The sequence below is a fragment of the Anser brachyrhynchus genome (genome assembly GCF_964034855.1).
Source record: "Anser brachyrhynchus genome assembly, chromosome: 7".
NCBI classification, from domain to species: Eukaryota; Metazoa; Chordata; class Aves; order Anseriformes; family Anatidae; genus Anser; species Anser brachyrhynchus.
In genome coordinates, this window is record NC_137701.1 from 40,923,657 (window position 1) to 40,951,598 (window position 27,942).

At 47.6% G+C, this 27,942-nt stretch overlaps 2 long non-coding RNA genes across 2 annotated transcripts; one reads left to right on the top strand and one right to left on the bottom strand.

The window, feature by feature from the left end:
- Positions 1 to 1,352: 1,352 nt before the first annotated feature.
- LOC308198390 lies at positions 1,353 to 14,256 on the top strand. The gene is made up of 3 exons (XR_013953879.1): positions 1,353 to 2,727; positions 2,819 to 2,945; positions 9,454 to 14,256. It is a non-coding gene; the product is annotated as an uncharacterized lncRNA (long non-coding RNA).
- Positions 14,252 to 27,752, bottom strand: LOC308198388. The gene is made up of 3 exons (XR_013953877.1): positions 19,911 to 27,752; positions 17,480 to 17,693; positions 14,252 to 15,640 (listed from the first exon to the last, which is right to left on the bottom strand). It is a non-coding gene; the product is annotated as an uncharacterized lncRNA (long non-coding RNA).
- Between the last annotated feature and the right edge of the window lie 190 nt (positions 27,753 to 27,942).

Here is a 27,942-nt window from a genome sequence, read left to right on the forward strand (position 1 = left end):
GTGGAAATACTTGGCAGCTACACTGAAAATAAAAACAAAAGCAGACTAGGGGAAAAAATACATCTATATTTAAAAAATAAAATGCAAAAGCAGCTTAAAGCAAGTTTTAAGAGTGCGCAAGTCAAGCCAAGGTTTTCTATAGCGAGGAGCTAGATTTATCTAGCTCACCATCTGTCAAAATTATATCACAAAAGGCACATATGCAAAGATACAAGACTACTGATTTTCATATATATTAAAACCCACAACTACTGTGGAAAATGAGAGTCTGCACACCGCGATGCCCAAAAGCTCCCACTTAAAACTTTTGGGGGCTTTGCTCTAATTCAGCTGCTTCTGCCACGCCGGAACAAAGGGGGATATTCTGCGAGGACCTATGGATGCAAACATACGTAGCTGTTAATAACACTACCGAAATCCTCCGTGCCCTGGATGTCCAGCCATCTGGGAACACCCAGCAATATTGCATTTGCACCGCGCGTGCTCGGTGCAGCAAGGGAGAAGAGGAGGAGGAGGTAGAGGAGGAGGAGGAAGACAAGGAGGAGGAGGAGGAGGAGGGCCATGGGCGGGTGCCCCCTCCGAGCCACCGGCTGGCTCCTGCCACTATCAAGTGGCCTGAGCAAGCAGTGAAGAGGATGAGATGCCCCAGCCCGGCTCCCGTGGCACGGCTCTGCGCCCACCGCTGGGGGTGGTGGGGCCCGGAGGGAGCCCCGTGTCCCTTCCCATCCCACAGGACCCGTGTCCCTTCCCATCCCACGGGCCCCGTGACCCTTCCCATCCCACGGGCCCCGTGTCCCTTCCCATCCCACGGGCCCCGTGTCCCTTCCCATCCCACGGGCCCCGTGTCCCTTCCCGTCCCTCCGCCAATTACCGGCGCGTCAGGCGGCTTTTGTCACCGCAATCAAAGGCGCAGAACAAACTGCGCTGCTCTCTGATAACTTAATCAAGAACTCTCTGCTTCAATCTACCTGTGGATAAAATTCAGTGTGTATTTTGACACGGAGAAACAAATCCACTTACCGCAGGTGAATTAGCTAATCATATATCAGTAAAAATACATCTCGTGCACAGCGTAAAGATGATGATGATGAATATAAATTCTCCACACGCTGAATTTTAAAATTTTCCTAGCCTAGGCTCTCTCATGTAAGCCATGTTAACCCGCAATCTGTAAATACTTATATGTTGACAATGTATAAGCAGTATAAGCAATTTTGCTGGCAATCTATTTTACTTTATGAACAGCTGAGCTCTAAAGCAGAGCGCTCCCGCGTTAGTGCAGAATTCATGGCAGAAAAGCATGAGGGATGGCTTCTCCCTGCTGCTCCCAAATGTGTTTGCATACTTGATCATTGTGGGTATTGCAGCATTATTTTTGATATTACAGCCTGAGTTATGAGCGATGCAAGGAATGTCACCCCACCAGAGCTCCTCCGTGGGTACCTGCAGGGAGGAATGACATACGACTGCTCACATTTCTCATCCGTGAGTCAGATTACATCACCTTCACCATAACATATTTTTACCCGATGCAAGAGGACTTAATTGACCACAATGCCACTTTACAGATATTCATGAAGTACAGCCAGCCGGTATAACCACTGATTTTCAAAAGTCCGAATCTGATAAAAGTGCAAATAGAAAAAAAAAACACTTTTACTTTTTGCTACACCAATGCATTTCAGATCCTAGTTTTTAAGTACTGATGCTCATCATTTAAAGTTTGGGTTCGATTTAGAATATAAAGGATTTTAAAATGCCAATGTGCAAAACCATGCATTTACTTCATGTTAATGAATAAAACTATGTCTGGTGGAAGCAGGAGGTGTTAAGACTAGTTATATATTAATATTAACTGTGTTATACTACAGGTATATACCACTGCTGCATTTCGGAGGAATCGCAATAAAAATGTCTAACTGCTGGACAGCCGGCAGCATTTAAATAGCTGGAGCTGCCTGGGAGAGGCGCGGTGCCTGTGGTCCCGGCACGGCGTGGTGCTGGGGGCAGCACCCCGGGGTGCAGCGAGGCACCCATCCTGCCGCACAGAAGGGTGCTGGAGAGCCTCCACCCAGGCCAAAACAAGGGAGCCGAGCTGCTCCCCTCAGCTATTTCTCCCAAACCCGGCGCTCGCCTCCTCGCTCGGTGCAAAATACAGAATCCTTAATTGGTGTGCGCTTCTCCAACATGTTTTTAATGAAAACACAGCACATAACTCTTGGTTTGTTGGCTGGCAGAGCCCAATTTACAAAAGTGGGAGTGCAAGATAAGAAAAGAGTACATCTGCAAAGCAGGCTGTGCAATGAATCACACAGTGCCAGAGTTGAGCAGAATATAATTGAGTCCAACATCTCTGAGCACTTTCACCATAATTAATGATAATCTGTAACAGAGGAATCTGAGATTCCAGTTCAGAGAACTGTTTAATTAGGCCAAGTAATGAAAGCAGAAGCAGTACAAGAATATGGCCTGCCTCATGATTAATGATTCATGCTACTGAACACAAAAGTGCCGCACCGTTAACTCTAACGGATGCTGCATCTCTCTGGCATTTACAAAATAGTGAAATGCATGCATTTTTGTATTTTAAAGATGTAACTGGCAGTATCCTTTTCTGAGCTATTTACATGATAAATATGGTTGCAAAGGTAACCGTCTTCCTCTCGGGTTCTTTGCTCTGGGGTACTTCAAGATAAATATGGTATCTGCCTGAGCACTGGCATTAAGGTAAGGTCTCCTCTACTGCTCAATAATTAATATCTTCACTTTTAAAGTTAGTCAAACACTGATGTTTTTCTTTTGTACTTTGATAACACAGATGAGCCCCAGTGAAATGATGTGCTCGCAGTGCAGCTACAGAGAGACATTGAGTTCTCTGGAATGGAAAAAATAGTTCAGTTCATAAGGTACAAAATGTAAAAGAAGAAAGAAAAGATGACGAGATGGTAAGTTTTTTTGCGGGTTTCCACTTTCGCTGGGTCAGGGTGCAAAATGTAGAGCAATTTGACACGGAATTGCCCTAGAAGTGTAAGGGACATGACAAAAGAAGTGATAAGACTGCCTGGGGCTTTAACTTACAAGCCAGCAAATTATATGGGTTTTATGTGACTATTTACTCCGCCATTCAATGAAACAAGGAGTACTACTTATCATGGGCATTGCAGAAGCCCACGGTACATATGCAAGGTCTGAGATAAGAACACTTTTACAAAGAAGCATGTTCACTAATGTCTCCATTCACCACCAGATTAGGTCTCCTTGGGTGCCTGCTTCAGAAGCTGCCACGCTTCAGCACCCACCGCGACTAATGCTGGTGCCGGGGACATTATCTGCTCTCTGGCATAATGGACCAACATTTCTGTCCTGCCGCTGTCCTCGCCTTGGCGGGGGGACCTGCACCCTGCCCTGGCTCTGTCCCCTTGCCTGCTCCCCGTGCATGCAGCCCCGGCCCTGCCCAATGTGGGGGCAGCCCTCGGCATCGCAGCACAGGTTCGGTGGGAGTGTGGACGGGGTGAGGGGCAACTGGGGCTCACTGGAGGTGGTCCTGTGCTCCCCCCAGCCCCCTGCACTGCTCAGAGTGGCCTAGGGCATTGCACAGCCCCGTGTCCCCCCCACCCAGCTGCCTGCCTCGGTGCCCCAGCAGCGAGAAGCCAGTTGGCGCGCTGCCCCAAAGAAGGGGAGCTTAAAAACCTCGCACCTGGAATGAGAGAAGAATGGATGTGCTTCCATTGTAACGTCAAACTGTGAGCAGGGTAATTTGTGAATCTTTAACGGGCAGTTTTAAAGAGCCCGTAAACTTCTGTGTGAGATCACAGAGGCTCTGAGTCTGACGGGTGTGCTCTGAAGACGAGCTGCCAGCCGCGGGGCAGGCGGGCTCGCGCCTGGGGGAGCGAGGGTGGCACGGAGGAGATTGGTGGTGAGGGGCAGCGGTGGGCCAGGTCGTGCTTAACGAAGATATGACAGCCACAGAAAGTAAGGGAAATCCAGCAGGTGGGGCATACTCACATTTTCAAAGGGGCGTTCAACAAGGCTTCGCCGTGCAGGTTAATGCCAAGCTACAGGAGCAGAACTGGCTCAGGAGCAGGCCTCAGCTCGCACCGGGCCTGCCTCGATGGGATGGGATGGGATGGGATGGGATGGGATGGGATGGGATGGGATGGGATGGGATGGGATGGGATGGGAGGGGAGGGGAGGGGAGGGGATGGGATGGGAGGGGAGGGGATGGGATGGGATGGGATGGGATGGGATGGGATGGGATGGGATGGGATGGGATGGGATGGGATGGGATGGGATGGGATGGGATGGGATGGGATGGGATGGGATGGGATGGGATGGGATGGGATGGGATGGCGGTTTCCAGCCCCACCGGTTCTGTGTAAGAGCCTTGCACGTCATGCTGCTGGCTGCCCCGCGCCCCCTCCTTGGGGAACATGTCCCATCCCTAGCGAAACACTTTGGGTGGCGGATAGCTCAGCCCATCTGTCTGTGAGAGGTACCGATGGCTTATGCTTACCAATAGCTAATTAAAACTGTGATCACAGCATCATGTCAGAATCTTGGAAATTAAGCTGTTTCATCCTGAAATCATCTTCAAAGCTGCCATGATCTGTCCCATCCTGTAATTTATTCTGCATTTCATCTGCAGGTGATTTTAGTATTTAAATTACAGAGGGCTTTTTCCCCACCAAAAGATATAGGTAACTCTGTGCTCATCATTATCTGTCACTGGTGATCTCTGCGTTATCTGCAAATTCGCAATGAATGTTTTTGCAAATGAAACTCAACTGCTCGGGAGCTTAGAAAGGAAATGTAGAAATGATACAGCCAGAGAAGTATTTTTAAAACTCAAGTTAGCATCCTTATTTTTTTCCCATCATTAACCCAAGAAAAATTAGCACGATGACGTCTGGCCTCACTGAGAAAATAAACAGAAAAGGAAGTGTTGAAATCAGCCAGAGTTTTCCACTTTCTGATGCCAAATACTGACTTATTTTAGGTTTCTTAAAAAGTATTAAACAGAGTTCAAAGCTTATGCCACTGGGAGATGAATGCAGTGAGCCTGACTTAGCCGCCTGTGAGAATTACAGTGCAAATATGGCCAGGGTTTCCTGGAGTTTGTTCCTGTGAAAGTTACTCAGACAGGAGAAGCTGTAATTCACAAAAACCCATCCCTGGAGTTGTTTTTGCAGAGCCCCGTAGCACGGGAGGGAGGGGACAGTTCTCTCTAAATACCTGCAAGGGCCGCCCCCAGAATGAGAACTCCCGCACCGAGGCCTGAAAGGCTCAGGAATATCTCCATGCATATCACTGAAAACACAGAGCCCAAGAAAAAACAGTGATTGTAGAATCTGGTTCCTTGTATGTCTACTTGTTTGCACTTGGCCTCCAATGGCTTGTTCGGGGAGACAAAACATTGCTGTGCTGCTCCCGTGTCGGCGGGACATCCATTCAGCCCAACCCGAACCTTCACCAGCAGGTCGGTGGTGGCACCCCCGTGTTCTCTGTGCACAAAATGGGTTGCTCGGTGTTTGCACTGTGGCTCAAAGGCTCCTGTGGACAGGGAGAGATGAGGCAGCTCCTCGTACCCATGGGCCAGGAGAGCTGCACAGTCTGTGGGTGGATCTGCAGAGTGCCAAAGAAGCGCAACCAGTCCCTTCCACTGGCTAACGCTATCATTTGAACAGCTGGATTTATTGACTTTGCAAAATCAATAGCTATTTTTATTAATCATCTTTAGATAGCATGATGCTCCTACTATATCTCTTTCAGTGACTAATACAATAAATTTCCCCTTTTGATGTTCCCTGACATTTGAGCAAATTAAATGGAGCATTAAATATGATCCTCTTTGGGACAAAAGTGGGCAGAATCATTTGTGACTACTTTATTAACTGCTAGGAGAATACTGGCAGCACCTTCAAAAATGTTGTTCAGCAAGCAATATTTATTATTATTTAAATTTTTCAGAGCAGTGCTATATTACTATGGATCAAACGGTTTTAGTTTTGCCCAAATGGAAATATTTCCATATTTACTTTTAGTTTGAACATGACAGCAGCCAAGGAATCATGGTCCATCTTTTCCATGTGTATTACAGGAAATATTTATAAAGTATGCTTTGTTGTTAAAAAGGATGATATCATTTAAAAATTTCACATCTAAGTAATCTCACTATATATATATATATATATATATAAAGTTTAATTGATCTTTCTGAAATGCAATTGTCCTATAATTTTTTTTATTTTATTTTTTATTCTGGAAAAGTGACGCCAGCCTGCACACTTTGTACAAAGAAGAAATGGTCCATTAAATTCTGTGGCTTTGGAAAACTGCTGGGGACAATTCGCTGAGCAGGGCTCCCTGACCCCCAGCCGCAGCCCACGCAGGTCCGCAGGGATCCTGGCGCTGTGTCAGTATTCCGCCAAGCTTGCCCTCTGTGTATTTTCCACTAGCTATTCCTGGTATTTGAATTTGAATTTCCAAATCACATTAAAAAAATAAATAAAAAGAACAAATTACACCACTTAAACATTCACTTTATCACCACCTTACAGGGGAGGTATTTTGGGAAGAAAGATGGCAAGAAGTAAATTACACAGCACTCACTGCGGGTCAGAGCAGCAGAAGCAAGATTCAGCTATTTCTGTCCATCTACTGTTTATCAATTTTTGCACAAAACATCCATTCAGCACCTAGATGTGCCTAGATTATGTCTTGATATGAGATTAATGTTACACAGCTTTCTTCTACTTCCACTAAAATTGAAAGTAAAATTCCCATCATCTCCCGCAGAAGCACAAGTCCTTTCATAATCGCTAGCTGCTTCTGCCGGGCAAACATTGAAGTTTCAGATTAGGGAGATAAGAACCAATTGACATAAAATAAGAACTGTCCTGAATTTTATTCCTGGGCCCAGAGTGAACCCAGACATGAACTTCGACTGAATCTGGAGTATGAAAAGAAATTACCGCTGACCTCCGTCCAGACAAACTGCCTCTGCGTGTAGAAGTGATACAGGTGTGTTAGCACAGCACTCAGCTTGAGCTAATTAGCCCCGCATAGAAACTAATTAACCTGGGATGAGCATTGTCTGGGTAGGACCATGCCCCTTGCAGTGCCCAGGAGGCAGAGAAGGGCAGTGGGTGCGTTCCTGCCCCTCGAGCTCCCTCCCCGGTGCAGCGGCTGCTCAGCCTCTGTGCCTGGGCCTCTCCCCCGTGCCTCAGGCCTCCCGCACCCCGCAGCCTCTTCCCAGAGCCTCGTGTCCTGCTCGGCTGTGGCTTTGGGCAGAGATGCCTTGTGGCCCTGTATTTCCTCCTGCGCATCCTCCCTGCAGCCCTGACTCCTCTTCCACCGCCCAGGCTCCTTTGCTCAAAACTGCAGCTTTCCCTCTGCCTCCTACCTTTAAGCGTAAAATAAAGGCTTTGCCCGCTTAATTGCTATTTATTGTTGAACAGTTGGCTTTCTATGCTTTTGCTAAGGCTTCTAGCCCTTCCCCTTTGTCACCTGCACTGGGTGAAATACAAAAATGACAGCAATAGCCTTAACACGCTAATAGCCAGCCTCAGGCAGCTGTAATGTGTGTGATTTAAAAGTGTGAAAATGAATTTTAAAAAGTGGACGAAGCACTGAGGCTGCTGCACCCCATGAGGAGAGGAGAGGACAGAGCCCAGGACAGGACAGGGCAGGACAGGACAGGACAGGACAGCCCCTTCCTGGGCTCCCCTCCCTCGCCACAGGTTAATTTGCAGCCTGCTCTGGAACTGGAACCTCCTGCGCTCAGATTTCACCCACTCTCCTTAACAGCGCTGTTCTTTGCTGTCTCAGCTGCAATTAAAGTTACCTGGACAGAAGTAAAACGATGTGTCTGTGGCACGTGTTAGTGACAGGTTCTTAAAGCTTATCTCAAATTAATTTAGCGTGGGGCAATACCAGGAGGCTTGAGCGGAAAACTGTGGTGCTGCAGCCTCTGCTTCCCAGCTGCAGGACCCCACGCAGTCAGCACCAAGGCCGTGCCACCAGCCGGTGCCTCTCCTCCGCCTGCAGCGCGAGCAGCAGCTGCCCCAGGGCTCTGCCTCTCACGACCGCGGTGATGGCCACCACCGAGCAGCATGGCACCTCTGGGTTTTATGATTTCCGTTTTATTTTCTAGCTTTTAGTTTCCAAGCCTACATGCGTAAAAATCAATAGTAGAATCTTATACATATAGGAACTTTAATCTTTTTCTCCTAGCCTTGTATCAGCAGTGGTGTGAATCGGGAAGCTACTGAAAGTTCTGATTTATTCTATAAAGAGCTGAGGTTAACAGCGCACTCTTTGCCATCTCAGTTACATCTGGAAACACCTGTGTGCAGGTACCGCTGCCACCTCTGCACCCCAAGCGCACCTTGATGCCAGTCACTGTATTTGGGCTTCAAGTGAAGTTCACAGCAGAAATTCATCGGTTTTCCCTTTCTTTTCTCTTCACTGGTTTAATTCCCAACTGCAAGCTAGCCGTTACTAAAGCCTTGTTAATCATGTGATACAAAATGAACACCGTAATTCTGAATTCAGCACTTGCAGAGATTCACGAGGCGGTGTAAAACATCCGGGTGCGAAGTGCGGCCAGTACAGAGCATCTCTGTGCCTTCCCCTCAGCCCCAAGGAAACCACAGCGCCAGAGCAAGCCCGCAGCGCTGGCCTCGGGTGCTCAGGCTGATGGGCTGTGCAGGCTATATAAATGCTGACAGGTTTTACGTTGTTTTATACCGCAGTAGGTATTTTAGGTTCAGCTACTAAAATGTTTAAACCTCCTGAAGCTTTACTCCTTCATTTTCTTTACCTGTCAGAGACAGAGCCTCGTGTTGTGCTGTGAAGCAGGGGGGTCTGTAGGACGCGAGGTGCCAGCAGCGCTGCCTCCCCCTCCCCAGGCACGGCTCTCAGCAGCAGCCCCCGAGCCAGCCCGGGGCTCCCTGCTTGAGCAGGCCTGAAGTGGTGGTGGGATGGGATCAGAGCGCATTGCCCTGGCCAGGAAAAAAGGTCTATTTTACCCCAAGTCAGTAGCCTGCACACAGCCCCCCCTGTTCCTAATTCTCCGTGGAAATGCCAAGGGGTCAGTGCATCCACCAGAGCAGGGCGGGCTGAGCAGGGCGATGTGCACACCTCTCAGGCAAACCCACCAGGACTCACACTGCGCCGTTAAACTGTCAATCCCCCCTGGCCCATTGATGAAACATAATTTCAGGAAACAGTAACAAGAAGTGATTTGTCAACTTTTGTTATGAATTCAGAAATATGCTGAGAAAAGGTGCCGCAAGGCGATGTGAGGTGAGTATGCAGGCACCATCAGCTTTCACCAAGAGCAAAGTTACTTCCAAAGTCTTTCCTTTGCTGATTACTTTCTCTTCAAAGCGTCCCTGAAACACCGATATTAATACACTAATACATTACAACCTCTGCTCTCTCCTGCTGCAGTTTCTTCCCGTGGACAATGCCTTCCTGCAAGGCAGGCCGCCCGCAGCCGCAGGGAGCCGTGCTCCTGTCCTCGCCCAGCTCCAAGGGGTGTTACAGCAGCAGAAGTGGCCTCGTTTTCCAGCAGGCAACAAGATGGCACTGCCTAAGTGCCCCGAGTACTAGCTGAACTGGCCCTCACCCCAGAAAAAGGCAAAACAGCTGTGTACAACACTTCAAAAGGGTAAAAAAGTGCTTAGCCATGTCTGTTAGGGGGGTTATTTAGGTAATTTTAAATGTTTTAACATTGTGAAAAGAAGAAAGAAAAAAAAAGATCGTGAGTGAGAGCCCATTTCTGCTTCCTAGAGCAGGACGGTGCGAAGGACTTGAGGATCTTCACAATATCACAAGAGTCACTGAAATTAGCTTTCTGCAATAAGCCCAGTCATGTCACCAGGCTCCTTTTAGACGATCTAAAGATTAAAGGCTCTATTCCTGGAGGGTTCCTGTGGCATTTACTCAGGGATTTTTATCAAGCTTTATGTGATGGGCTACCTAACACACCTCTTCCAACCTTAACAGCTAACAGGAATTTGGTATCTCTCAACATGGATTTCTTGCTGTACTGCAGAATATCTGGCAAACATCTTGAGACTGTAACTAGTCAACGGAAGGGAGATAAAATGAAAGAAGGGGAGAAAAGTGGCAAAAGATTCAGAGCAAACATTTAGATTCGGAAGCAAAGTATGTATGTATACAAAGCCAGTACGTACACTAAATCCACAGCTTTAGCTACGGCGGCGTAATTCCCCATGCCAGGCTCACGCCCAGACTGGGTTTCTCAGCCACGGCTGGGGCTGTGCGACCCAGCCCGCGGCCCCACACTCCGCGAGCCCAGGGCTGGGGGCTGCCCGAGCGGGGCTGCCGGGCCCAGAAGCTCCCGGCAGGCTCAAAGGAAGCAAAAGCACAGCAGAAACGCGAGTTTACTGGGACGTGTGGCTGGCTGCATGTAGGGTGCCTGTGGTGCCCCACGTCCTCTCAAGGAGGTTTACAAACAGCCCCATAGGCTTCTGCAGAGGACACTGCTGGTGATTCTCTGTTGATCATACCCAAACTCTATTATTCTCTAGCCAAAGGCTATTCATCCTAGCCAACAACTAGGAACTGTTCCATGAGCATATAGAAAACGCAGTGATTTTCCAGGACTTATCCATCACCCTGCTGCAAGAGCTTCTCGCAGGCTCCTCTCCGTGGCCAGCAGCACCGGCCCCATCCCAGGGAGGACACTTTCGCTCCGTTATGGCAGTGAGAAGTCCCGCTGCGTGCAACTGTGCTGCTCAGCACTGGTGTACAAGCAAGGAAAGGCCAATCCATTTTGAATAAAGAATAAATTGACTGAAGAATCAGCATTTCCAGCAGGAGAACATTTTATGGGCAGTATTGCTTCTGTGCAACAAACTGCCTAGCTCCTGTGCATTGATGGAAACTCTCTTTGCAGGTAAATGCTGTGTTTTTCTCAGGCTTCTCACCACGGCAATGAAAAACCAGTAAGACTGTAAGCTGCTTCGATTTTCAATCCCCTTCCAAACAGGACCACAAAGTACCAGAAGCACAGGCACACAGAGTCCTCCTGAAAGCTCTGGAAACAGCTATTTCTTCAAAGTCACCAGTGCAGGTTTGAGGTGCTTTCAGATTGGAGCAGAAGAGGCCATGAAACTACTTAAACACTGGTGAGCAAAGTACATATGTATATGTATATATATGGTAAAGCTACTTGCTTAGTAAGCTTTGAGAGCTGGAAAAAAAATGATGAGAGGTATGAAAAGGATTAAAAAACAGTCTTGATTCAGGCCCATCCCGGGTTCCTTGGGAGAATTTCTTGTAAGACCTCACTGCGGTGCTGAGAAGACAGACAGCCTGCAGAATGAGTGCGGAGCCTCCGCCGCAGCCTCTCCCCTTGAGCCTGCTGGCAGCTCGGCCCCACGGCAGCCCAGAGCTCTGTGATGGTGCTGGGGAAGGAGTCCCCATGGAGGAGGGCAAGCTGCCCCTTGTTTCTGCAACGGCCACCACCAACCCATGAGGAAAGCACCCGAAACGTTCGCCCATGAAGTGCCAGCTGGCAGTGTGACAGGCGAGTGGCAATCTGCACAGCCCAGGGCGTGACAACATCCAGTGCCGGGGGACAAAATGAGCGGTGATGCTCGCCACCAGGTATGCAGGGCTTTGGGGGAAAGGAAAGCACGTGGGGCTGCAAATCCCAGCCACGGGGAGAGGCGCGGGGCCCCCCGGCGCTGCCCGCCCCGTGCTGCTGGTGCCAGCCGGGGCTGAGCCCCTTCCTCGACCCCAGCCGAAGGCACGGGGCCGGCGGCCGCTTAATTCCTCACTGCGGATTTGCTCGGCTCCCATTATGAAATGGTGCAATTACTGCAGGTCATGAACATCAAATGCCACTAACGCTTCCAGCTGTGCCTCCGCAATAGCCTCCCGACAGAAGTACTGCAACATGGTAATAATAATATCCCAGCTGCAGCCACAATCACTGAAATCACTGACGGTGTCAATAATGTATAAAACCCCATGGAAACTCAACTGTACTTGCCAAAAGGCATTCATCAATTTCACCGCATTTTATCTACCATTCAGAATGGACTGGTTTTATTGTCGGACTTTTAAATAAATGGGGAGGGTAAATAGGCCCTGGCTGAATTGCTCTATCTCCAGTAAAAGGTATTATATAAAGTTTTACCTTAATACTTGAGCGCTCAGGAGCCCCAGCAGAGGGGCAGAGCGCGTGCTGGCGAGAAAGGGAGGCCGAAGGGGATGGAGTGGCCTCTGCGGGTGGCCCCCAGCAGCTCCAGGCAGGTTTTTGGGGCAGAGGGCTGCCAAGAGCCTCTGCAGGGACAGCGTGGCCCAGAGAGGGAGAGCAGCTGGAAATGGCTGGGAGAGAGCGGGGAAGAGCTCACCCAGATCAAAGGGAAGCATCAGCCCTGGGGACTCGCACGAGCTTTTATTTAAGTCTTTTCTAAAAAGAAAAAAAAAATCAATTTAATTAACAAAATGGTTTACATTAGAATTCATCAAAAATGCCCTTCAAAGGAAAAAAAAAAAAAAAAAAGGCTTTAAATTGTGTGGTATTTTTATAAATACCTCCACCATACCTGACACGTTCTCACGACTCCAGCGAAGGCAGTGAGAAACCATTTCCTTTTTTCTGGCCAGCACTTAGCCAGAGCTTGCACCAAGCCCACAGGAAACACTGCCTCTAATCCTCTGGGAGACCCTCAGAGAGCGAGCAGGAACGTTGGGCAGGATTTCATCCCGAAAAGGCTTCTCCCCGACCCAACTTTGCAGGTTCGGGCAGCTTTCGGGGCTCCGTCGCAGGCTGGGCGCAGCTCCCTCCCGGCTCCTGCCCTCGCGCACAGGCAGACTGAAGGAAGCAGCTCCAGGTTGTTTCCTCTTTTTTGTTTGTTTTTGGGGGGGTTGTTTGTTTGTTTAATACGTCTGTTAAATACCTCTAATACCTCTAATAAGCCCTATCTAGTATTCTCTATAACTCTAATTTATTGTTGCGGTACAGGTTTTCACTACAAAGCATCTTAATGATTTTTCTCTCAGAGTTAAATTGAGGACCAGTTTCCCAAAATATGTGTGCGTGCAATGCTCTGGGTTATGATTAGAGAGATGGAGGGAGAGAGAGGGAAAAAAACCTGTAATTATCAGTGATAGCTATTTCACTGCTTTTATTAATGCAAGTGCTAAATGAGACTATACGTTAGTGCCGATTTACATTAGCCTTCTTAAACTGTGTGGACAGGTGTACAGGGGAGCAGTGAATTAAAAACAGAGGAGAATGTAATTTAACATGCAATACCATTTATATCCACACATACCTAAAAGAAAGGAGTTAAATCTAAAAATATCTATGAAACACTTTCCTCACATTTCAGCTTGGTGTTTCACAGCAGAAATGTGAAAAAAAAAAAAAAAACCATAGATTTTTTTGTATTGACTTGAAAGAAATTTGCCCATTTAAAAAGCTATCTGAATAGGGGACGACACACTCTACCCGAAACGTGATTAGATGTATCACTTGTAATCATCCTTCCTTCTCTGTGTAAGCACCGTGTGCCCCAACAGTGCCAACGGGCCGCCCTGCAGTCAACAGCAGCTTTGGCTGGGCAAGGAAAACAGTTGCCAGCCTCCTCTTATTTTGGCTTTTCTAACCCAAAACCCAGTGTGGTGAATAGGAACATCTTCAAATGAAAAAGCTGAGGAACAGTTGCAATTTTTTTTCCGTGTCCACATGCCATCATATCCACGGGCTGATTCAGCCCTCAGGGATGGAAGCGTTCTTTGGGCATTAAAGCAGATGCTTGGAAGTGGCAACCTCCTTCAAACACCTTAAATAAATCTTCTTCTTTCTTTTTTTTCTCTCTTTCTTTCTTTTCTGACCTGGATCTGGCTGCCAGTGCACATGAAAGAAATTACGAGAGCTTCTCAGTCACTGCTACTCTGGTTCCTTTTGCACTACAGCATTTGTCATTGCCAAAACAGCAGAGTTTAATTAAGTGTTGTGAGCAGCCTAGTGAGAAACACACTTTAAATTAAACCTCTGTACATGCAGCTATTGGTTCTTTACCTCCTGAACAATCAGCGGGGTGTTCGGCATAAATTCCTCCTCTCAAGGGAAAGGCAGCTGTACGCACCTCTAGCAATTCATAAACGATCCTGCTTTCCCAGAACCATATCTTATTAAAGCGCATTTAATTATTTCTTAGTTTTAAACACCAGTAGATGAAGGCGATAATTAATGTGCCTACTGCTAAACATTTTATTTACTCTTGATATATTAATGGTATTATCAAGAAAATACGCTACAGTTTCAGGTTTAACAAAATTACATGGCAAATTATCTTTTGATGCATCAAACAATCGTTAATATAATGGAATAAATTATTTTAACACCTCAGTAGTAACGAATGGGTACAAGAGCGTAAGGACTTTAATTTTTCAAAATGTTTTTACACTTACCGATTCCAGAGGATACTTAAATCAACAATATAGGAGTTAAGAATAAGATGGGGAAAAAATATCAACAACAAAACAAACCTCAGAAGGTATTGACTTTTTTTTTTTTTCCTACAGGAGATAAATATTTCAGTTTCACTGGTCTTTCCAGGAGAAAACACCCTACCGTATAATGATCATACTAAAAATAATAATTGTTAGTAGCAGGTAAGGAATATTTCAGTGCCATTTAGGCATTTTTCTTGCCATCTGCAAACATGCATTTATCTCAGGAAACCCGAGCCTGTGCTTGACACAGACACGTACAAACGCGCTCGCTGCGTGCAGCTCCCAGGTGCGTGTGCGTGCGCCGCCCGGCCCCACGCATGCCCGGAGTCCCGCGTGGAAGGGGCAGGGGGGGCCACGCGCCCGGCCCTCCTCCTGCACTCCTGCTTGGCTCAAAGGGGAGGGAAACGGGTGGCATCGCTTTATTCTCCGCCGTAATTTCAAATCTATTTTTAGCAACCCCCTTGATGATTTCTTCCGGAATAAACGTGTGCCTCAACACCAAAATGAATTTTCCTTAAAAAAAAAAAAATTCAGGAAATTATTCCAGTTGATAAGGCAGTGGCATTTTTGCTAAAACATTTCATAGAGATCTTGAAATTGAAATACTGATATGAATCTTTCAGGCTGCCTGAGCCCAAGGTCTGCAGGACCAGGGGAGCTCAGCTCTTCCCCTGGCCTGAGCAGCTCTGCTGGGGCACTGGGTGTTCTTCAGCTGCAAGCAAAAATGCATGCATTTGTGCTCATGTGTGTTTTCTGACTATTCCAAGTAAAACATGTTTTCTAGAGACAGCTGCCCATGTACTTTGAAAGTGGAGGCTGCTCACGTTTCCTGCTCTTCTTTGTTTTGCAGACGGGAGCTGCCAGGCACCTTCTGCACATCACGTCATCGGGTGTGAAATTAGGAAGACCAGTTTGTTTTAAGCACCGCGTTGAACAGCAAAGCAGCGCTATTTCCACAAATACTTCTGCCCAGTGAAACAGCGAGGACGGGCAGAGACGGGGGTCTTTTGTCCTGGGGCCTGAGGCCATGCTGATGGGCAGTGCTGGCTGCCTTGCACCGCGACAAGCCCCTGGATGTCACACGATGTCACGGTGACAACTCTTGCCTCCTTCAGAGCCTGTTTTCTCTGGTGCTCTAGGAAAATAGGAGATAGAATATTAAAAGCCAATATAATTAGCCCTTAAGGGAAGATGGCCTTCTTTGGGGTTTAGTTTGTCTAAAAGATAATGGCCATTAAAAGGAAAACAGACTGGCTAAAATTGCATTTAACAAGAAGCAATGGGGAGTGCATGAGGATGTTGAGGAATCTGGAGGAAAACTAGCTAGGGCGTACGGCTCCACCCGCTGCCTCCTCCACAAGTAAGCAAATACAGCCGGCGGTACCAGCCGAGCTCCACTCCAGCAAAATGCTGTTTTTAAAAGCCCCGAAGCATTTTTCTAACTCATCCCCAGGGACCTACACTTAAAAACTGGTGTATGTGCAGAGGTTTCCTTCGCACACCCAGAGCACAGCGGGGCCGGCAGCCCGGGGCCTGCGCCGGCACCTCCGCCTGCTGCCGCAGCAGGGCAGTGCCCCGCGTGGGGCTTCAGCACTCCCGGCGTGGATTTAAGGGGGGTGCGGTTAAAGTGACTGGAGAAAATAAAAGTGATGAAGAGGCGGTGATTTATACGGCTGTGCAGCTGTTGACCACTTTGTTTAGGCACTTATATCTATATTTCCTCTTATTGTGTCTCTCTCAAGTGTTTGCTAGACTAAGATGGAGGCATTAATTGAATTCAAGTGTAGAGACCTGAAGTATTTTTATTATTATTTTTAGTTCTCTCACCTTTTATTTCCATTAGCAAAGAAACATAATCACTGTGGGGATTTATGGCTAAAGGATGCAAACAGAGCTGGTAACAGTTATTAAAATAAAGCTACTTACCAGGAAAAATCAAGCCCCCAAAACATTTAAACTGAAAAAATATAGCAGCACAAAACCTCGATAGTCTCCCAGCTCTCAGAGCCACAACGGTGTTTGAAGTTCTTTCTCTGTGCGCATCCTGTACCACCGTACCAGTCTGTTTTCCTCGGAGCTGCTCCTGCTCAGCCCTCAGCAGATCAGCTGCCTTCACCCTGCTCATGGGGCAAACGCTCTGGGGATGCTTTAACAACAGCGTCCGGGGCAGGCACTGCCGGGCACCCCATGGCTGGAGGCTTCACATGGGGGTCCAGGGTGCGTATGCCCGAGACAGAGCCGCCCCTCGCTGCGCCCCTGCCTGCTGGAGGAGCAGGAGGGGTGGGAACACCATGGTCCCACCTGCCTGGGGCTCCGTTTGGCCACGTAATGCACGTATTTGGTGTGCTCGTAACACTGAGGTTAAAATAGCAAAGGGGAGTGTAGAGCACTGCCGTTGCATACGGAGCAAAATGGGGCTTCCCGGTCCCAACAGCCGTTCCTGGTCCAAGTGATGCCCTGGGTGCCCCATGGGGGTCCTGGGCACACAGATGGGGGCTCAAGTGGTTTCAGCTCACACATAACTGGTTTACCTCCTCAGAGAGGGATGGGCAAGAAGTGGGGACCTGCATCTGCTGGGGGGCTGCATCTGCTGGGGAGCCAGGCAGCTCCAGGACCTGCTGCTGCCAGCGCCCTACCTGTATGGGGCAGCTGGAGAGCTCTGTCTGGCCATGCTTACCAACGGGGTTCCACTGTTCTGAGCAGACAGATGGGAAAAGGAGCTGCTGATGGGAGAGGGGAAGCGGGAAGGAGGTGACAGCACGCGTGTCACCATGCAGGGCCCCACCACACGCTGCTGCTCTGCCCCATCCAGCCAGCTGCCCCCTCCGAGGTGCGCACACACTCCGGCGGTCCCTCCCTCAGAGAAAACAGAGCAGGCAGCTCTCTTAAATATATATGTGTGTAGACACTTATATACACGTATTCTACAAATTTCTGCGAAAATACTCCTCTTTTAGTTTTTCCCCAGCCTCACCTTACTGAACCACCCGGCCCATGAGGATGGCTGTACAGGAGGATGGCGGAGGAGCCCCGAACATCAAACAAGGCTGTGTACTCTGCAAAGCAAACCTCGTGCCTGCTCCCACCCACTCCTGGGGAGCATAACCTTTACTGCACCAGCACCTCGGCCGCCGCTGGCTCGTGGTTGTATCCAGGCTCTCCCGGTGCAGGCACGGCAGCAAAGCCATCTGTGTTGGAGAAAATCAGCAAACAGTTTAAGGACTTCATCTATAATAGTGTTTTCTAGTCTGTGTTAATGGCTTTGTGGCAGGTTTCTGAGCAGAAGACAAAATTTTAGTAGCATAAGTAAAATGCAGCTATAGAAACTGGAAAAATTGCTGCATTTCATGCTGCACACATTGCGTCGTTAGAGTCTGAAATTTGTATGTGATTCATCAAAGGGGATTTCATATTGAAATGCACAAACATATGTTGCATGTCCATAAACATGGAATCCTCTAACATAACTTTAAAAAATAGGATATCATTAGATTACTAAGAAATAATAGGAAGGGAACACGTTTTTCGGTCTTACGCTGAACTGCCTCCTACTGCTATTGATTTCAGTTAAACTATTCAGAGGAACAGACAGGTGCCTCCAGAGGGCAACTCCGAGAATCTCAACTAGAAAGCCCCCAGCTTGGCTGTTTAAAGAATGGGTATCCACTGCATGAAAGCAAAAAGCTCCTACACCTTTGTGAATATATATTCCTTAGCTCTAAAATGACATATTCTGTTGTTTCTATTATTTAACACTACTAATTTCTTTTTCTGTTAGTCTAGAATGTAATGTAGAGGCTGTTGAGATTTTTTTTTCCTTGAGAATGTTTTTGACCTCCTGGGATGAGTTTTGAGCCCTTCCCTGTGCCAAATAAGTGGACACTGTCAGACTACTTCAAGCATAATGTTTTTACAAAAAAAAAAAAAAAAAGTGGATTGGCAGGTCTATTATTAGGTATTTTCTGATGTAATTCCCAAAAGATGATTTCTTTAAAGAGACTTCCTTGGAAAGAGAAAATAAAAAGTATCAGGGGGTGGAGGAAAGAAAAGAGCAGTGGAGGTGGCAGAATTATGACTGGCCCCGTCCCAGCAACAAAGACGCGGGATGGAAGGACACAGGAAGAACTGGCACCCACACTTTTGCATCCTCTTGGTTTGTAGAGTTCTGGTGGCATCCAGGTTGGAATTAGCACAGGACAGGCATCTGGAAAGCAACGCCGCGTGTGCCCAGCAGACGGAGGCTATCGCCATGCAGGAGGCATCGCACTTGGATTTTGATGAGCTGAAAACGAAAACCTCCCAGAGCATGCGGCAGCTCTGGGGACAGGAGCACTGATCATACCAGACACAACTGGAGAGCTTTGAGGACTAAATTCTGTGGAGGAACTTGAGGTGAAAGAAATAAACCCACGGTGTCTAAGACCTGTCCTTTTGTCTGCTCTCTGCTGATGCCACTGACCTCAGACCAAGGTCCAGGCCCCTCTGAGCCACACAACGAAAATGCTGAGTTTTCCCAAGGGATGTCTACACCCTTTCTCTCTCTTTCCCAGCACACGCCGGCTGTTTGCAGCACAAAAAGATTTCCAATTACTTTGCAGCCCAGCTAAGGCTGGTGCCAGCAGGACACAGCGCTCGGCCACAGAGCGGGCAGGTACCGACCCCGCTCCGTTAGCTGCGCTGAGCGACAGCAGTGCTGCCCTGGGTGCTGGTGGCAACGGATGGTGTTTAAAGAATGCAAGCAAAAGGCTGCCAAGTAAACTGGTCAAAATGCATGGCTTGCACAGCCTCCGTGGATGTAAAGATCAGGGGCTGTGCCAGACAGGCTTCTCCTCTTCTACTCAGTTCTGTAGGGGCATGCAATATATAGTTTTCTCAAACCTTATATATTCTCTTTGGTATATATATATATGTATTTTTCAGATTGATGCTTGGCTCCGATTTTTAAATAAAAATGCAAATACTCAAAACCAGCAATAAGTGTCCTGCTGTGTCATGGAAGTGTTATTGGTATCATAAATACAGCATGTCTATCTGACTGTTATCCAAAAGAAAAAAAAAAAAAAAGGGAGAAGAAAAAAAAAGGAAAGCAAAGAGGTGTGCAGGCTTTAGGTGTGGCAGAAGCTCCTCTTCGTAAAATGGCCCCAGAGCAGCCCCATGTTCTGCCACGACACAAGCACTGCCGCTGCTCTACGTTTGTCCTTCCAGTGTTAGACCTCCTTCTGAACAGCAAGCAGCGGTGTAAGCTTTACACAGCAAATCTGTCCCTTTATTTATTTATTTATTTAATTTGCTAGCAGTGTTAATTACTGATTCTCCAGTCCATATTGCCAGCTTGATTATTCTGGCTTGCTTCAATTCAGTGAAATGAGTTATGCCATGGCACTTAAAAAGTCGCGAACACTCACCCTTTTTAGTGGTGTTAGGCTCACACGTCGTAAATGTAAGCTGACACGAGGACTTTGCTCGCCGTGAAATAAGAAGACAGGGCCACCACGATGGGGAGAGATGGCCAAAGCCTTTATCGCAGCTGACAAATCCTGGGGTAACCTAAAATGGAGTTTCATCCGCAGCTTGCACATGGAGACGCATTTAGCTTGACAGCCAAGTCTTCGGTAGACTCGGGGTTAAATAAAAAAGCACAGCCGTTTACATGAACCTTAAACAAACTTACAGCAGCATTTTTCTTTTAGTCGACTGACATTTTTCTTTATGTTTCGTCAGTCATATCTGAGCGATCAGACAGCCACTACACGTGGTACACCCACCAGGATTATTATCTAGACCAAAGGCCCAGAGCTCATTGTAGCAGGCATGTAATTCTTTACAATGTATGCCACGTTAACTGTGTTGGGTTATCTATTCAACAGCTGACTGAGCCGGGCTCTCAAGCTCTTCTCAACAACCATGTAAGAAGCGATGACAATTGTACTACTTCATAACCGCTGCATGCAACTCTGACACACACTTCACAGCAACCAGTCATCTATATAAACCAATTTCAAGAGCAAAATTGCATGGTGCCTCCACTCTGTTATAAACACAATGATATCCACTCACAGCTGATAAATGCACTGCATTTCTCCGGAGCTTTAAAGAGCGAGTTCCCTGCGCCCGCCAGCTCTGCGCAGTGCCTGGGTGCTGCCTGGGGCAGCTCGGCAGGGCTGGCGGCCTGCGTGCTCAGCAGCAGTGTTCTGAGCGCTCAGTGGCAACGCGCGGTGTGCTGGGCGGCGATGTGATCCGTGCTGGGTGGCGATGTGATCCGTGCTGGGTGGCGATGTGACCCGTGCTGGGTGGTGATGTGACCCGTGCTGGGTGGCGATGTGATCCGTGCTGGGTGGCGATGTGATCCGTGCTGGGTGGCGAGGCGATGCGTGCTGGGTGGCGATGTGACCCGTGCTGGGTGGCGATGTGATCCGTGCCCAGCGGAGCTGCGAGGCACGCTCGGTGGCGATGCACCCAGCCCCTCAAAGGCACGGCCTGATGGCTGGATGAGAAAACAAGGTTACACATAATTAAGGCTTTAAATACTTATCGACTCCTCAGCAATTTTCAAATTAATTACTGTATCTTTTCATAGGATTACATGCCATATAATCCTTATTATGGAATAAAATATCTATAGCAACCACAAAGTCCTTGAAAAAATACTTCAATACCAAAGACTGTAACAAAGGGGTAGATTAATGACTGTCAAACAAATTAAAAACATTTTACCAGCTATTATAGCTGTGTAACATGGTTCTGTGGAACCTCAATCCATTTTCCAGCACACCTCATTGAGGTGACGTTGCCGTGGCTTTACCAGGGATGTGGAAGCTCTCAGTTTGGGAGCAGTTTTTATGGCAGCATCCCACCCGTTCCAGGCAGCAAACGGTGTTCCTCTGCTGCAGGCAACGAGACAGCCTCTTAGCTTTTGCATCATGTGCCGTGAACAAAACACATACCACAATATCATATTCCAAAGAAAAGATGAAATATAGCTATAGGAATCTTTATTTAATGAACCCTGTAATTGAATACCAAAACAAATAGGTGTCCTGATAAAACACAGAAATGGTTATTTTTAATTCAGAAAAAGGATACAATCAATCCCTGTTTGTTTACAGCTAAAAACAGCAATATGGAACAACACAGAGGTAATACTGTCTTGCCACATATTGCATAATAATGTTAATATGTTAACACTGATCCTTGTTATCAGTCTGCCACATTTTCCAGTCTTCCCCATGGAAAACAGACCTGAACTGGGACTTTCCAAGCCTCTGGGTGCTGGCACGCAGGGCGTTTGGGTGGCAGCTGCATGTGGGTGCCCACGGCCGGGGCTGGCAGAGCCGGGGGTGCTGGGCTGCCCCAGCCCCAGGCCTTGGCAGCAGGAGAGGTGAATCTGGACCCGTGGATCAGGAGATGCGGCTTGGGCCGATTTGGCGTCCTGCAAGAAGAAGGAGGAGGATGCACGGGTGTGAGGGTGGGCCTTACAACCGGGCGTTAGCTTTGCTGTACTTCCTTTACAAAGCGCTGGGCAGCTTTAAAAACACAGTTTTAGACAGGAGGCACACTGCCCTTCGGGGTGAGCTCAGAGCCTTAACTCAGCCTCCTGTATCAGAATTTGTTTTTAAGGAAACAATTATCGACGACCCGCGTGTAACCGACTCCTCATCCCGAGCCGCTGCATGGCGGGATGCAGCGCAGCAGACAGGATTAACTTTGCTTCATAGATTTGTCTGCAATCCTCATTTTACTCTAATTTAACCTTTCCTGGTTAATTTACATCGGTTCAGCTTGCCAGCCTGTACCTGCCAAAGTGATCATCCTCCATCAAGTGTCTGGGCGTGGAAAGGGCTGCTCTCTGTCGTCTCCCTAACCGGTATACCTAATTAAAGTCCTTAAAAACCTTTAATATGACAAGACGAGACAGGGATCGGAAAGGAAAATAAGAGAGGCTCTTTCAATGACTAATCACGCCAGCTTTCAAACCCGTACCACAACACAGCCTGGGCTCCAACTTCCCGCACCCGTCCCTCGCCGTGCCCTTCTCTGCCCTTCCCGGCCGCGGGGCCGGGCTCCGCGCGTCCCGCCGCTAATGAGCACAGCGCTTCCGAGGGAGGGGAAGCAACGTAAACATATAAAGTGCTCGCAATAAATGATTAAATTGTCCTCCGGGCACATTTTGCATATGAATATAAAAGTTGTGATTAATAGGTTCTAACACATTAACAAAGGCTTTAGCAAACACCGTCCGGCGTTCCCGTATTTGCCAGCCCTTTCTGTTTTAAATAGAGCTGTAGCAGGCTGTTTGCTGGAGGCCCAGACTCCGGCCAACAAGGCCATCAAAGCTGGGGAGATTGCCGCTTTCTCACCCAGTAGGATTTTTCTTCTTTGTGAACCTAAATGCCCCCACTAGGCTCGCGATTAAGAGCGATTTTAAAAAATATGCAGAAAACAGCGTCCCGTGCCAATGAGAAATTGGAATTGCTCTGTGCGGGGAAACAATGCGGCCGGAACAAAGGTGACATCTGGAGCGTGGCGCTGCGAGCCCCCTGCCCCGTGCCACCCGCGCGGGGACACCGCGAGCCCCCCGCTCCTGCATGGGAGGACCGTGCTCGGGCAGCAGTGCTCTGCTCCCCCCTCCCCAAAACTCCTGGGCGAGTCCCCCCCGGGGCTGGGACAAGTCCTGCTGCGAGCACCCGCGGCCCCTGCCGCTGGAGCGACGGACAACGGAGAGGAAAGGTTGGCAGAGCACCCACCCGGCCATCCGCTGGAGCGCTACGGGGAAATGAAGAGAAAACGTGCTTTCGGACAGAGAAAATCCTGCTGCAGCAACAACTACTGCGTATACTTCCCGTTTTTTCTTGATCGGAGGTTTTTAATCCTCTCCTAAGCACTTTTAAAGTGCCCAATTTTTGTCTCATTTGAATTTAAATCAGCCTGTATGGAGAACTCGGAGAACTTTTATTTTTTAAGCACGCTTGTTTGGCAGGCACATTTTCCCAAGATCACCCAGCTTTAATTTTAAATTTCAAAAGCCTTGTGTTTAATCCCTTGAGCTGGCCTGGTACCTTGCACCATCTGTTCTGGGGTTTTGTTATAACAGAGAGCACCTGCAGAGTTTTGCAACATTTCAAGCTGTCTGTGGACAAAAATCAAAATAATTATAATTTTCATAAACTAAAGACTACGATTCAGATGCCGCAGCCCCACCTAACAGATACTTTCCCAACGCGGCCCTGCAGTGGGAGCATTTCTCGTGGATGGGGTGCGCTGTCCCTCCTGCCCCGGTGGCGTGGCACCAGGAGGAGCCGGGCAGCCCTGGATGGCGCCGAGCATCCCCGCGGCACAGCCGGAGCTGCCCGCCCCACACGGGCAGCAGCGCCCGACGGCCGCGGTCTGGAGGTGCCACCACCGCGCGCTGGGGGGACAGAAGATTTGCCGCTGCCTTGGACAAACAAAAACTCTATTACTAAGACGGTGTTTGTTTAGACTTCATTATCCAGAGCTCCTTCTTATGGATAAATCCCTCCTCAGGGCACGCTGGCCAAGTTTTTCTGGAGTGCGCATACCTCACTGTGGGCAAAGCGAACTTCCACTCCCAGCTCTGCACAAACGGACCGCCACATGGCAGAGTTGCAGCATCACCACTGCGCTCGGACAGCTGCCGAGTGGCATCTGACGAGAGCAGGAGGTGAAGCACTACTGACACTGCAGATAGCCTCCGAGACCTCTGGCTGGCGTCCGTGTCCGAGGCGAGGTGTCAGCCCTTGAGCTGTGTTTCTAACAAGGACGATCGCAGCTGAACTGGGAGTCGTCTGCTGTTCGGGCCTGGCTGAGCAGTGGGTGAAAAAGGAGTGGAGAAGGGCTGGAATAACAGCGCAAATGTTGTCATTGCACGGCTGCGAGCGGCACTGTGCCATGCTGGTGCAGAGGCGCTCCAGCAGAGCCACACATTAGGCCACGTACTCAAACCGATTGCCTAAAATACCTGTTGGTTTCCAGCCTCACCAAGCCACGGGGTGCAGAGGGGTTCGGCGGCCACCTCTGCCAACGGTTCCCAGTTCAGCCCAGGGTTAGCTCGGGAACCTCGCCCATAAAAGCCACACGTTCCCCATCCTCTTCACCACAGTTCAGCAGTTTTGTGCAGTGCCTTGAAATACCGCAGGGAGCTCTCCAGGCTTTCTTACCCACGTGGCTCAGACGTGCCATTGAAAGACCTCTTCCCTGCTTAGGCTGATGTCTGAAGCCTTCTGTCCTCTTGCACCAGCGCAGGAGGGAGCTGGCAGGAAGGGCTGGTTCCTGCTGAAAGCACCACTGGTCGCCCTGGCACGGCTGCTCCACGGCAGCACTCCTGGGCAGAGCCACCGCTGAGCCCCAGCACCCTGGCAGGCAGCCTCACAAGTGTATAAATACATAAAATAACAGAAAACAACAAACTAAACTAAACTAAACTAAAAAAATAAAATAATAAAATAAAATAAAATAAAATAAAATAAAATAAAATAAAATAATAAAATAAAATAAAATAAAATAAAATAAAATAATAAAATAAAATAAAATAAAATAAATAAAATAAAATAAAACTAATGTACCCTACTATAAAATAATACAATACAATACAATAAAAATCTTGATTCTTCAGTAAATTCAGTCTAATTTTCCCCGGCAGCTGGTGCAGCAGGAGCGGGTCGCCCCGAGCAGGCCGTGGCTCCCCAGGAGGAGAGCGCCTCTGGGGCTGGCTGTGCACAGCAGGACACGCCACCCATCAGTCAGTGCTCATCCCACACGTGTGACAGTAAAATCACAAGTGACGTAGCTGTACCTGCACCAGAAGAGTTTGATACGGCAGCCTCTTCCAGCACATGAATGGAGGGTCCCTGGGTGACCTGCTGGGACAGACGGACCTGCCTTGCTCAGCGGCGCTCCCAAAGCTCGGGTCCTGCCAGGACAGAGCCCCCTTCCTGGCGCGGGTACTGCATGCAGCTGGAGAAAACGTGGTAGCGATGCCCAGCTTCCAAATCCTGTGAGAACTCAAATTAAACAAGGGCTGAGTCCTATGTCCAAAACACTAGCAATATTGTAGAGCTGATAGCAGCTTTGCAGACCTGTGGCAGAGGCAGCACATCACCTTTCAGTTTTCTGCCCCCAGAAAATAAACTACTATTTTCCCCGTTGCACCTGTTATTCCTTAATTCACACCTTCACCTCCAAACAGAAGGAAGAATTTCCTCTGCTCTGAAGACTAAAATCCACGTGAATGCTTTTTTTATGCTTAACTCTCTAAGCTTATGGTCTTTTTTTTGTTTTTTTTGTTTTTGTTTTTTGTTTTTGGGGGGGGTGGTGGGGGAGGAAGGAAAGGGGAATCAATCTCCAAACATTGAAAAATTAAAAAAAAATGATAAAAAGTACCAAGAACCTCATCATTAAATTTTCATGAAAGAGACTGAATATTGTATTATCCCTCTTGTGATTTTGTTATTTTTTTATAGTCACATTGAGGAACGTTAGGAAATATAACCAAATAGGATTATGATATCAAATGTTGGTGATGTTTTATGCATTTTATCTATTTTGCAATGGACTAGTAATAATGAGGGGCTAATGGAAACTGTAGACCCAAAATTTATAGCAGCTTCTTCAAAGGAAAATTCTTTTGCTACGTGGATCTTATTTGTGTGGGAAAACCCAATTACTCTAAGGTTCTTGTACCGTACTATTTTCTTTTATGATGCTTTTTGCTGTAAGTGCTTATTATGATTAGATAACCCAGTTACAAATAAACTGTGACCCTCCGCTCTTATCTCCAAATTCGCAGCTTTCCAATTTGTCACAGCTAGTTGAGAACTTGACTTCTTATTAATTACTACCATGGGGTCCTACAGGGAGTTGCAGGGCTACAGCATCATCTCTGCTCCCATGAGGTATCATCTTTGAACATCTCTGAAATCTAAATCTTTGTAGAGGCAGCTGGCTTCTCACTGGGGAAAAAAAAAAAAAAAAAAAACCTCTGAAAGATTTTGGACGTATATTTTCAGTAGATTTGAAGAGCCAGTAGGTGCCAAACCGTGGCTTACAAGGTGCAGGAACCTTAGCTACATACATGTAGAAAACAAATGGTATTCATGGCCTCAGGAACATCAGGACGCTACAGTGAAAAGTCTCAGGAATCAGAAGACCTCATGTACGGCCCAGCAAGGCGCGGTGAGGAGCACTCACATGCTCAGATACCATTTCAGCCCTGCTGAAGTGCTGGAACCCATCCTCTTCCAAGGGCAGCTTCGTCCTTTGTGTGGCCACGAACAGCGGCCTTCCGGCACCCATCAGCCAGAAGAGCTGCCTGTCACCTTCTTCTCTCCCCCGCACTCCGCTGCCGCGCACATCTGCCTTGCAGGGCACCCTGCGGAACGGGCGCCAGGCTCTGCAGCAGGCCCTGAGGCGGGGGGAGACAAGGGGATTTGGAAAACAGGAGACATTTACTTACAGCTGCTTAACAGAAAATAATTCCAGCAATGTAAAAATTGCATAAAGTCTTCTAACTACGAAGACTTGACAAAGAAACCCATCTGATTATTCCTAACATCTGCTAATTGTCATCAGCATTTCTAAAGTTAACAGTGAGACGATAAATACTCAACTACCCTCTAACACAACTCACTAAGCCCCAATTTCCAAGTCAAACAAATAAAACCTGATTTGCAAGATACACTATTAAATATTTTATCCATTAGGCACTGATTAGACACATTATTAGAATAAAATCATTCTGCTGTCCAAACTGAGCACCTTCTATTTGTACTATTTCCAGTGCACTCAAAGAATAATATTCAACATCAGTTAATGACCAGTTCTCATCCTGAACTCACAATGTTCGTTTGTGATGTCTAGAACATATTCTTGTTGCATCCTGAATGATAGATGAACTGGAATCCAAGCTAAGTTATGGCAGCTCCTTTATTTCGTTAGTTTGTTTATTTTAATTAATGTCATCAACAAGAATATATCGATTTAGTTAGTTGTTTTTAAGGAATTATCATAGCTGAAGGTTGCGGCTTTTTAAAAATCTTTGCTACTGTGTGCAAGAAGACTTTGCCTTAAAAAGAAAGGAAAAAAAAAAAAGGACGAAAAAAAAAGACAACAGAAAGAAAAAGGAAGGCTTCAATCAGTTCTAATGCTACCAAAATCCATAGTGCTTAATTTATCGAATCTCCTGTTAGTGAATGAACAAAGGTAAAAATAACAGGCTAGTTATAAACTAGTACTATGATGATGACATTGTGAATTATTTAAAAAGGGCATATTCAGTGTGACCATAGAGCCATCAATCATAATAGACATTGATGAGAAAAAGAGGTTTCAGTCACTTCCTATCTGCCAGGAGAACAATTCTATCTCACAGGTAGCTGTGAAGTGCCGCTGACCCGATGTCACTCGCATTGTTGCTCTACCCTT